This window comes from Cyprinodon tularosa, unplaced genomic scaffold (assembly GCF_016077235.1).
Source record: "Cyprinodon tularosa strain WSP-4 unplaced genomic scaffold, ASM1607723v1 ctg921, whole genome shotgun sequence".
Classification (NCBI taxonomy): Eukaryota; Metazoa; Chordata; class Actinopteri; order Cyprinodontiformes; family Cyprinodontidae; genus Cyprinodon; species Cyprinodon tularosa.
Window position 1 is genome coordinate 176023 of NW_024039698.1, and position 11533 is coordinate 187555.

General features: G+C 34.8%; 1 long non-coding RNA gene across 2 annotated transcripts; it reads left to right on the plus strand.

Moving 5' to 3' along the window:
* Positions 1-3892: 3892 nt before the first annotated feature.
* On the plus strand, positions 3893-10247 carry LOC119776294. Of its 2 annotated transcripts, none has more exons than XR_005279768.1 (5): positions 3893-4027; positions 5847-5961; positions 8289-8361; positions 9416-9524; positions 10215-10247. It is a non-coding gene; the product is annotated as an uncharacterized LOC119776294 (long non-coding RNA). The 2 variants fall into 2 exon arrangements; XR_005279769.1 differs by having other exon boundaries at positions 9416-9515.
* The last annotated feature ends 1286 nt before the right edge of the window (positions 10248-11533 follow it).

Sequence of the window (11533 nt, forward strand, 5' to 3'; positions counted from 1 at the left end):
TTCACCGGGTTTTAAAATTGTTATCTGTGTCGTTTTTTACTTTCAGGGTGAAAGACAAGGTGGGCTACATGTATTGTATTAATGAAACTTCACCTTGGATCAACAAGATGATAAGAGAGGTAAGCTTAGTTGCTTAGGAGACATTCATGTTTATAACTTTAGTCAAAATAAAACAAAAATTACGTTAGATAATGTACCAAAGAAAAAAAATATCTATCTCCTAATTATGAGATCTTTTCTCATAATTACGAGATCCTATCTATATATTTGGTTATCATTACTTAAGCTAATAATGTAGCATCTCTCAGAAAATTGGTCTTCATCATTACTTCTTAAGAATATCTGCATCTGTTCCACTGAACAGTTCTCTGTACTGAGGTCTGTCGTGATACACGTTGGAGCGCCACTCCTGATTACCACTTGATCAATAAAGTACGCAGCTATAACCCTGGGATTACTACTAGTAGAATAAGCATGCAGTGATATGACCATACGTGAAAATCCATCAACAGTTCCATTAATACAGATTTCGTATGGTTTTAGTTTTTCACATGAATCGACGTGCCACCTAAAGTTAAGACCTGGTCGATTTAAACGATTCTGAAGCCTCAGCTGCACTCCTTGATGATCTAGGATTTTGAGAAGGTTGTTATTCGGGACACCAACTGACCAGCTGGAATGCATTTCAGATGCATTCATTTATAGCCATAAAGCATCCTGTGGTGGTTTAATTGCTTCTGCAAGAACATCGGACAGTTTAACTCATAATTATGAGATCAGGATCTCGTAAAGATGAGATCTTATCTCGTAATTATGAGATCTTTTTCCATAATTACAAGATAACATCTCATAATTACAAGATACAGATCTCGTAATTATGAGTTAAACTGTCTGATTTTTTCTTCTTTGGTGGATGCAATACGCTTTCGTAATAATGTTATCTATTAAGAAGTGAAAACCCGATGAATCATCCCCCCAACTCCTCCTAAAGTCCTCGCCACATAATTGTTCTGTTAATCTTTGTGTGCACTGCTGTCCCTCCTGAGAAGTACTCAGAAATGTTATTTGTTTAACTCTCATAGTTCCGTCACCACATTTACAACGTATGCAACAACAAGTAGATAATTGTGTCTGATTTAAGTCAGTATTTCTCTCACTGTTGGCCCCCTCGATGTTTTATGTCAAATCATCCCAGGCTACAGAGAGCACAGAGTCAGTTTCTGCTTTTTAAATTGGCAAACGAAGTCTGTTCTCGACTGGTCGTATCTCCCATTTTAAAGATTATTCTGACAAAACAATTACACACCAGAACAACAGAAGCCTCTTCCTCTCAAGGTTCTTTCTGCACATAACCTGTTTGATTGAGGCTGGAATTCCTGTGTGCTTGTGTGATACAAACCATGCTGCACCTCCTTTCCTCACCGTAAAAAGGGAGGAATCACTACAGCATCCATTGACTTAGCATTTTCAGAGTTGTTTTTGTATCTCCTAGCACGCTCTGCCTTCCTAAACTGACCACCAGTTGCGTAACATTTACCTTGTTAAATAAATCAATTGAACTTTATTGATATCACAATGGAGAAATTAACTCTCTGCATTTAACCCATCCCATTTTACACATTTTTACATGCTGGTAAAATATAAATGTAATCTAAATCATAGATTAGTTTTTATTTTAATTATTTCTTATCTAAATGACTTCTTTTTTTCTTTGAAGGGAGGTTTACAGTGTCCTCCTGACATCAGGCCTGCAAAATAAACAAGTGTGGATGACACCAGCGAAGCAGCTATACTCCATTTTCACTCACCTTTTTTGTTTTAATAATTACGTTAATATATTTAAAAGTTGTTTATTCTTTAGTTATTTAAACAATAAAAATTACATGTACATTTGTTGCATTTGATTCTAAATCTGTAAAATACATTAAAATATGTCGGAAATGTTATGTTTTTAATATTAAAGCAGAAAATAAGGCCTGTGGTAATAAGCCTGTGATGTATTTCTTTTTTTAATACAGTGAACTAATGACAGAAAAGCTTGGATATGAAATATACACTTTTTAGCAGGTTTAACAATAATAAAATGTTTTTTAAAACTGTACTTGAAAGACAAGCTGCTGATTGGTTTTCTGTGTGTTCAGGCCGACATAGCATGCTTACATGAATGTAAGTAAGTAATTAGACACTTGTCAATGATCTAACTAATAACTCACATAACTCTTTCATCAGTGTGAAATAAAATCCACCAGGGAAAGTTATTTACTGATATTTTCATGGAAACAAAAATATTTTTCAAATAAACTGCTGCTTTCATGATGATTAAAACAAGTTTATAGTGATCAAAGAGCATCACCAATGCTTTGTTCTGTACAAATATAATGTGCTGACAACAAAATCATACAAAAATCATCAATGGAAGTTAATTTATTAACCAATGGAGGCCTGGATCTAGAATCACACACAAAGTTAAAGTGGAAAAAAACACTACAGGCTGATCCAACTTAGATGTAATGTCTTCAAACCAGGTCACAATGTGGCTCAGTATTGTGTGCGGCCTCCACTTGCCTGTATGACCTCCCTACAATGCCTGGGCATGCTCCTGATGAGGTGGAGGGTTGTCTTCTGTGGGAACTCCTCCCAGACCTGGACTAAAGCGTCCTCCAACTCCTGGACACTCCGTGGTGCAACATGACACATGTGGATGGATCTAGACATTGTTTCCCAGATGTGCTCAATCGGATTCTGGCCTGGGGAATGGGTGGGCCAGTCCATAGCTTCATCGCCTTCATCTCGCAGAAACTGCTGACACACTCCAGCCACATCACGTCTAGGATTGTCCTGCATTGGGAGGGACCCAAGGCCAACTACACCAGCTTACAGTGTCACCAGTCTCACAAGGGGTCTGAGGATCTCATCTTGGTACCTAATGGCAGTCATACTACCTCTGGCAAACACATGAAGGGCTGTGCGGCCCTCCAAAGAAATCCCCCCCCCCCCACCCCCACCCCCCCCCCCCCACACACACACACACCATTACAGACCCCAAAAATTGGTCATGCTAAAGCATGCTGCATGCATCAGATCACTCTCCACGGTCTCTTCAGACTCAGTCCCGTCTGCCACATGTGCCAGTCCTGGTTTGCTCCAACAAATGCCAAGCATCTTGCATGGTGTTGGGCAGTGAGCACAACCCCTATCTATGGACATTGGGCCCTCAAACCATCCTCATGCAGTCAGTTTCTGACCGTTTGTGCATACATGCATATATGTGATTTGCAGGGCTCTGGCAGTGCTTAAAAAAGGCAGAGGTAGCAGTCCTGCTACTTGGTTGTTGCCGTCCCAGAGCCTCTTCCACGCCCCCTTGTTGTACTGGCCGGTCACCTGGTAGCATCTCCCGAATCTGAACACTACACAGACAGACATAGCAACTCTTCTTGCCACAGCTCTTATTATAATAACTGAACTTTATTGATATTGCACTTGAGAAAGTTACCTCTGCATTTAACCCATCCCCTTGTGGACCAGCTGAGCAGCTCATATAGACTCTGTATTTACCAACCCTAAATCGTAGGCCCTTTCATCATCTTCAATATCTTAAGTTTCATTGGCAGAACTTGTGATGGTGAAAACATTTTGTTTTTCATCTGATAACCTACTTTCAGTGCAGCGTTTTTACATTGCATAAAGAATATAAACCAATAGAAATAACTGGTACAGCCTACAAAAGGCTGTAGAATGAGAGCATGCGTTTTTTTATGTATCTGAGGTTGGGGCATTTTTGCTTTAACCGATGTTATCTTAGAACCATCACACCATTTCCTGTTTTGTTTGTACAGGCTGACTCATTTGGGCCCCCTTAAGATTTTATTGGATCTCTATTTAGTGACAGGTAACAATCTATACGACAGCAGAGATCCTGTAGACTGCACTGCAGAGCACATCTAAAACATGAGGACCACTTTCACCATAAGGGGCAAATTGTTGCTGCCCATCTATGTCGTTTGGATCCTCTTCACTGCAGCTGATGGTTAGTTTAACCTTTTGGATTCATTTTATCTAGATGTTTTGTCTTGAGTGCTCACTAGGAGTAAGCTAAATGTTGATGTATTGAAATTGTCTCTAAAAACTTTTATTCGAAGAAATATTTTTTGTATTTTGAAATAATGTTTTTGATTTAAAAAGGACTCCTGCACTCGGTCCAACTTGCATAAGAAGACATTTATTTGTAAAGTTTCTGTGCCAGACCTTCTTTAAGCCTGATCAAGGTCTAGCACCGAAACGTTGCAAATAAATGTCTTCTAATGAAAGTTGGACAGTGTTCTTTTTAAATTTTGGTCCTTTTTCTCTTATGCACCTGTCATGTTATATAGTGTAAGGTACTCTGCAGAAAAATGCTCTTGGAAACACTGACTGACTGTTAAATGCTGACTGACTGTTAGATACTCCAGAGATCTGAAGAAAAAAATCTAATTATATACAATAAAATAACAAATAACAATAAATGGACCAAGCCATTGATTTAACAAGCATTTTCTGTACTACAAATTAGCTTGTCCTCTAGACATGGACGGACTGGGTCCAAAAAATGCCAGGGCCATTTTTTGGTCATGGTGGCCTTCCATGATTAATTATATTTTATAGGGACAAACACAGCATACCAGATGTGCAAGTTCAAAGGTTTCAAACTAAAAAATATAGCCAAAGAATAAACGTGAAAACGTGAAAAAACTAAACTATTCGTTAAGATATCAAACAACTGATCATGTCCTCTTAATTGTTGTTTAAAACAAAAAAAATTTTTTTTCAAACAAACCTAAAATCTGTTAGCCAATTCTGGTATTGTGCGACCAAAAATAGAAGATATACAAAATTATTCAAACAGAAGAAACACTTTTCTAAATACTTTGATTGGATTATCCTTTGACAAATAGATCAACTATTTAATAAGGAGTAATATATTAAATAAACAGCCTTGGGCTGTCACATTGGCATCAACAATATTTTTGAAATTTTTATTTGTTTATGCTTATGCATTCCCACTTATTGTTTTAATTTTTTAATTTTTTAGACTTTAACTTTAAGTCCCGCAGTTTTAAACCGATTTTCAGCAATTTTGGAATCAAAATGTTCAGCTGCAACACAGCATTTTTCACATCCTTTACATTTTGCAAATTTTGCTCTTTTCTTTCACAAAGGACTTTGTCTTTTTAATAATATTTTCAATTCAACTTCTGTCAACTTCCAGCTAAACAAATGCTTTTGGAATTTTTCTTCTGGTAATTTCAGTTTTTTTTTTCCTTTATTCAGTTTCTTTGGCTAATTTTTCTTTTTTCATTCAGCAGAAAAAAAGCATTCCCACTTTGCTGTTTCTCTGAAACAGCTTTTTCTAGTTTTTATTTAGTTTTGAGTTCTGATTTTTTATTCAATTTTTGTTTCAATCATTTAATATTTTTAAGCTAGTTATGTTTTATTTATTTTTTGGAAAATGCTGAGTTTCAGTTTAGTTTTATATCAGTTTTAGTTAAAGTTTGAGTTTTTAATGTAATACGGCTTACATAAAAGGCAGAATAATAAAAATAAAAACAATATATAAGAATAATAAAAATAAAACACATATAAGGTCAGACAGCTGCAGCAAGTTGCTGCCAGCAACACAAAATTACCTGACTGCCGAACTTGCTATCTGCTGGTGTAATGCAGTACGACAAAAGAAAATGAAAACAGCAAAATGGATCTCATATCATTTCATTATAATAGAGCCAAACAAAAACTAAGGACATTTTCTGTTAAAATTCAATGCATTACCTTTTGAAAAACAATTTCCTCCTTGTTTTGTTGTCTTGCAGGCTCATGTCGTGTATGCCCACCCTGCTGTTTTCAGGGGTCAGACCGGATCAAAGGGGAAATCATAAAGTGTTTTGAACAAACAGCAGGAGGACCCTGTTCAAAACATTTCTTTCTGTGAGTACAGCAGACATGAAACATCCCTCCACCTCTCTCAGCTGGAAGCAAGCAGATCAAACTTGAACTCCATCTAGTGGCACATTTTAATACTAGCTGTGTGGTGGCACCACTGATCTCTATCTATTCACTGGATTGCTGATTGCTCGTTGGTAGTATGAGGTTGAAAGGAAGCCACCGGCTTAGACCGGTCGCAAGTAAACAATATGTGCGCTACAGCATCGCACAAAGATGATGTTCTAATTTTCAGGGGGCCTTAAAATGTTAAAATAAAGACAAATTCATCACTTTGAAACACGCTGGCTGTTTCATAGCATCAGTAGATTACTTTAACTTCACAAGGCACATCTCATTGTATAGTCAGTATGAAGCCAATGAAGTCTCTAAATCATGTAATATGATATATTATACAGATCAATGATAATAAAATAAATTGTGTAAATGGAGCACAATAATACAGATGTGCCAAAACTGCTCAACTGATGATGTAGATGTAATATACATGGATTTATTACATGGTTATGGTAATTATAACTTACATGTCTGGTAATGCATGCAATAGATAGATAGATAGATAGATAGATAGATAGATAGATAGATAGATAGATAGATAGATAGATAGATAGATAGATAGATAGATAGATAGATAGATAGATAGATAGATAGATAGATAGATAGATAGATAGATAGATAGATAGATAGATAGATAGATAGATAGATAGATAGATAGATAGATAGATAGATAGATAGATAGATAGATAACATGCAATATGTTTCAGAACATCACTTTTTCAAATGAGAAATGCAACAAACACTTCAGGAACGGCAGTGTCATCCACTTAAAGACTTACCACATTTCAAAGTGAATTGATTTCTATTTACTCCACTTTCTATCTTCTTATGTTAGACACAATGTCTATGGCTAATAAAAGTTACGCTACTTACTATACTACAGGATACATTGAGGTATATATGGATTTTATTGGTTAGTTCATCCACTGACTGTGAAATTACCAGTGGAACGTCTTCCCAAAGCCGGAAACCTGCTTGTTTTTGCAGCCAAATGCTACATGTGTAGGCATTTCTACTGCATGTCTCTGTGGGAGTGGGGAGTACCAATATGGCGGACTGTGGCTTCCCTTTTTTCAGCCAATCAGCAATCCAGTGAATAGATAGAGATCAGTGGGTGGCACCCATAGTAGAAGACATATTTCTCTAAACATTTTTATTAGGGATGCAAGATATAATCGGCCCCCTATCGGTATCGGCCTTAAAACTGAATATCAGACATCGGCCACCCCACCAACATTTAACCTGATATTTGATCAGCTTCTGAGTTTCTAAAAGTCTAATATATATATATATATATATATACATATATATATATATATATACATATACATATATATATATATATATATATATATATATATATATATATATATATATATATATATATATATATATATATATATATATATATATATATATATATATATATATATATATATATACATATATTACTTCTTCTTCTTCCTCAAAAACTTCTTTTTTACAGACTTAAAAACTTCTAAAGACGAGGGAAAAAATATTGATACATTAAAATATCACAATATCTTCATATGCTGATATATTGCCATTTAAAAACACCATATCAATCTATTTTTCTAATGAAATATTGCTATATGTCATCGTTATGCTACGAAATCCCCCGAAAATTCATGAAATTTTGCCATATTTTTATATGTTGATATATTGACGCGGTATCGATCTATTTTTCTAACAAAATCTCACAAGAATTTGCAAAATATCACGAGAGTTTGTAACAGAACGATGAAATTTCACGAGATTTTGAAAGTAAAATAGATCGATACAGCGTTTTTAAAGATCAATTTGATATCAGCATATGAAAATATATTTGAGTTTATTATTTTTCAAAGTGTCAGAAATGGATAACAAAACTGCTTTTTTCAATGACTACTTATTTTTGTCCAGCTTTAACATCGATATCGGTCATCGGCTACATGAGTTTTAAAATATCGGCATATCGGATATCGGCCAAAATCCCAATATCGTGCATCCCTAATTTTTATTGTAGAACATTAAAGTATTTCATGTATTTCTCTCATTTAGTTTTGCACTAACTAGGGAGTATGCTAAGTGAGATAAATGTTTAGGATATTGATAGGAAAGTAGAGCTTGACTAAATGGTCACTGGATCTATGTTTCTAGATGTTGTCTAGATAAAATGTTAATAATTTAAAATGTTTTGTTTGTTTCAGCAGCAATAATCAAACTGTCCAACTGCCATGTTTTTACATTTGTAGAGTTACACTTAAAGGAGGGGGAGAATATTGCATCAACCCAGATTCACACTGGTTTAAAGAGAAGAAAAAGGAGGTGAGTTTGGCTCAAACAAAGCAGCACTAACTTAATCACACAGATCTGTTCAAATCTAAATCTTTATTTGTAGTTTAATAAATAAGTATTGGCTCTCCTGCTAATTTATTCGGCTAATATATATATAAATACCAAAGGTAGCATGAGTAAATAAAACATTTCCAGAAAAAAATACAACAATTAAACATTTAATCTTGTTTAATCCTTTTTGCTGAATCATAGAAATTGAGCTTTAAATAAAGAGTTTTTAGCGTTTAAGATGTTTTTCTAGGTATTTTGGATGAGTTGTTGGCAAGCCCTTTGAGTAATTTTGGTGGTCTGACTTCCGACAAAGACTGTGAACTTCATAATTTTTTTTTGTTTGTTTGTGGGTTTCAGGATCCTTGGGTTTTCCAAAGACTTAGCGATGTCACTTTGTAACCCCATCCAGAATGATCAGTGTGTCACTTTGTTTCTCCCCTGTTCTCGAATTGGTCAGATAAAGAATTAATTTGCTGCTCTTTAGATCCTTTAGCCTACTTCATGTAGTCAAATAGGTCCTATTACAGTTATTTCTTCAGGTCATAGAAGAGATCAGGTTTTGAGACGTCCTCTGCAAAACAACTAATCTCCTGTTTTCTCTTGTTTTATGCTTTTAGTTTCTAAAATTCATTGCTTGTGTTTTTACCTGCTGTGGCAACCTTGATTATATTTGCTCCATATTAACATTTTCTTTACTTACTTTTAGATTGAACTGTTTATTAAATCTAAATTTGTTTGTTCTAATTAGTTTTTTTTTTAGACATAATGAGTCCTGAAAAAAGTAAATGATAAAGTGAAAGATGCACCCCATTGTAGAATTATTAAATACAGCTTTTATAGGCCACACAAATACTCTTATTGGAATTATAAGTAAATGCTGAAAAAGTTTAAAAACAATCTGTCCAACAGTTTTTGGAAAAAAAAAGGCAAATGCAATAACTAAGGAGATTAAGGCCAATAGAAAAATAGTTAATTCATTAAGAAAAAATTTGAATAAATATTTATTTATCTTTCTCTTTTTTTCCCATCACAGGAAAAGCTTTTCTGCTCTGTATACAATGAGAAACCATTCATCAAATCACCAGCTTCTTCAAGCAAAACCAAAGGAGGGACTGCCGTCTAGACGCCTACCTGTGAGGAAGGTGAAATGTCTGAATGTCTGGAAAGAAATTACTTGGTTTAAAAACTAACTTAGTGAAACAGCTTTTGGAGATAGGACTAATTAGAACGGAATAGAATAGAATAAAATCATCCTTTTCTTCCAACAGTGGCAGATTTAAAAAACAGCAAGTGAAAGACAAATGGAAATAAGCAGATACATATTAAGCTAAAAAGAAAAGTGAAATGTATAAGAAACTTTAAAGACGGGGAAAATTTACAGAATAAGAAAATTAACAACAGCTAATTTAAATAACAAACTCAGATAAGATGTTATTTTGGAAAATGTACAAAATAAAGATATATTTATTTAATAATAACTAACTGCTATTTATAGGAATTGCAATAACTATGCGAAAATACACCAACAGCATTGGTGAAAGGGGCATTAGAAGATACAGCCAGCCTTCTTGGTCAAATAATATAATTAGCTTAAATACTGAACTTTCTCAAGGAACCTGAGAAAACAACAAAAAAAACAACAAAATCTTCGATATGTTCGATATCTCTCTGTCTGTTTATCTGTCTTTCTGTGGATAAATATATTTTTTATATAAACATAATTTTGATGTATTAATCTAAGCACAAATACTGTACGCATTGGTCTTTGTTGTACACTTTAACTTGTTAAATAAATATTTTTCCTAATGTTTTAATTTCATGTTTCATTTCAGCACATGAACTGGCAACGATAAAGGCAAGTTAAGGCAAGTTTATTTATTATTTATAACACAAAGAAAAAGAAGCGGAAAGTTATAGCTCCCTATTTGTCTTACTCATTCTCAGTCTTACATTCTTTTCAACAGATTTGTTTTATTGAGTCTTGACTGTGTCTAACCACTGCAAAATCCTTGTTTTGTGACATACAGAAGTTAACCTGCTGGTGATCATTCTTCTCTAGCATCACCCAATTCTAGACCCTCAGTATTGTGTTTTTTTTTGTTTTGTTTTTTATTTTATTTTTTATTGATGCATTTTTGGCCCAGTCCCTGTCTAATTGTTCTTGACCATAAATTTGATAAATTCTCGAACGAATAATTTTAGAACATTTAATACTCCTGGGAATGTCTTCACTGTTATTTTCATTAGTTGATACCAATTCTAAATGTTATTCTTAGGAGTCCCAAAGCTTTAGAAATTAAACAAATCATTTCAGACAAAGAGATGTCAGTAAATTTGTCATTGTATCTTCAATTGTTTTAGTGTGGGACATGATTTGCTGCTTTTTGAATTTTTTTTCTTACTTCACATTGGACTGTTTAACGGCGTTGGGTTCGACACTGCCACCTAGCTGAGAGCTCACCAAGGGCTGGTTGGTCTAGGGGTATGATTCTTGCTTCGGGTGCAAGAGGTCTGGGGTTCAAGTCCCGGACAAGCCCTTCTGTTCTGTTTGGCAATGCATGCAAGTGCACCAGGACAGAAGAACTATAGCTGATTTTTAAAATTCAGCAACTTAAGAAAGTCCCAGTCAAATGTCCACTAAATGGCAGCCCATTTGCCCCAAACCTCCAGCCACTCTTGCATATTGTGTTTACTCTGAATCCACCCTTTCACTGAATTACAGCGTATGACCGGGTGATAACTCTTCTCTTTAGGTGTTAATCTCGCCAAATCATGGACAGAAAGAATATTTTGATACAAATATTGATGTTTATAAATGAATTGTAGGGGACCAGAGAAGGACCAACCAAGGATCCATTAAGGAAAGTGGGGAAATTTTGAATGGCTGCAATTCAACAAATATCAAGGCTAAGACAAAAAGACAGCCCACTTTTTGAAAGAAGTCCACAAACTTGCTTGAAATTATGATCAAGGATTTCTCCTGGATTTCTATCCATGTCCACTCCCTACAAGGCCCTGAAACATAATTCTAGTATAACGAGCCCCTGAAGCAACAAAAGTTTGAATTGTCTAAAAGTAGCAGCCATTGTTCGAAGGCTGTAGGAAAGAGCAATTTCTGTTAAGTAATTTCCTGATTTTACAGTGTTGAGAG